At 39.3% G+C, this 1014-nt stretch overlaps 1 non-coding gene across 1 annotated transcript; it reads right to left on the reverse strand.

The window, feature by feature from the left end:
* Nucleotides 1-393: 393 nt before the first annotated feature.
* Nucleotides 394-521, reverse strand: LOC116481346 (small nucleolar RNA SNORA40). Its single transcript, XR_004251512.1, has one exon. It is a non-coding gene; the product is annotated as a small nucleolar RNA SNORA40 (small nucleolar RNA).
* Between the last annotated feature and the right edge of the window lie 493 nt (nt 522-1014).

Here is a 1014-nt window from a genome sequence, read left to right on the forward strand (position 1 = left end):
GCAATTTCAGCCAGGTCCCAGGGCTGGGTATCAGGGTTACAGCACTTAGAAAGTGGGCTTGGTGGGAGAAAGTCACTATCCTCATGCTGGGAATATACAGTGATGGGTCCCCAGATGCTGTTTTTTTCTCTCCCTGTCTTCTTTTTTTAAAATTTTATTTTTTAAATTTTATATATAAAGAAAAATATTCACCCAGCTATTTTTTAAGTTTTTATGGAGATGGGGTGTTGCTTTCTTGCCCAAGCTGGTCTTGAACTCCTAGCTTCAAGCAATCCTCCCACCTTGGTGTCCCAAAGTGTGGGGATTGCTTGCATGAACCACTATGCCTGGCCTGGAACCAACATTTATGGTTATCAGAACTCCTTTCACTTAGTTAACTGTCTCAGATATGAAAATATCCTTTCTTATATATATCAAAACTCATACTGAGCAATGAGTTCTGGGTTGCAAAAGAGGATTTATTTTTTGCACCTGTCTGTAAGACTTTATCCACAGGTTAAGCAAAAACATGCACAAGTCTAGTCTCCCTGTCTTCTTAAGAGGAGAGCCAGCTTTCTTACCCCTGCCATCTTGTTCTACTCTCAAGGAGAATTCTTGCTCAAAGATTCACGCCCCAGACTTCCCGCTTGAACTTCCTGTGCTCAGATAATTCTCACTGTAGAGTCAATGAACTGCTGGTCATCCATCTTTGTTTCTGAAGTCCTACCTATCAAACCTCATCAGGCTACCCTGGTGGGGGTGGAGGATGAGGGATCTTTGGTGAATAAGACAACTTAAAATAAAAGAAATCTGAATTAGTTTATTTTTAAAAGAAATTTATTTTCATTTCTTTCAAATATGCAAATTACCTAGGACAAGATGAATAGCATTGTCCTCAAAGACCTTGCTTTGGTGAATAGCCAAATTAGATCCATAATTAGCACACCAATCGTGGTTAAAAGTAATGTGGCTTAAATGCCTGCTTCACCTCCCTCATCTTGTTTACATTATTAATTTAATGAACTGACACTTCAA

Source organism: Hylobates moloch, unplaced genomic scaffold (genome assembly GCF_009828535.3).
Source record: "Hylobates moloch isolate HMO894 unplaced genomic scaffold, HMol_V3 SCAFFOLD_13, whole genome shotgun sequence".
NCBI classification, from domain to species: Eukaryota; Metazoa; Chordata; class Mammalia; order Primates; family Hylobatidae; genus Hylobates; species Hylobates moloch.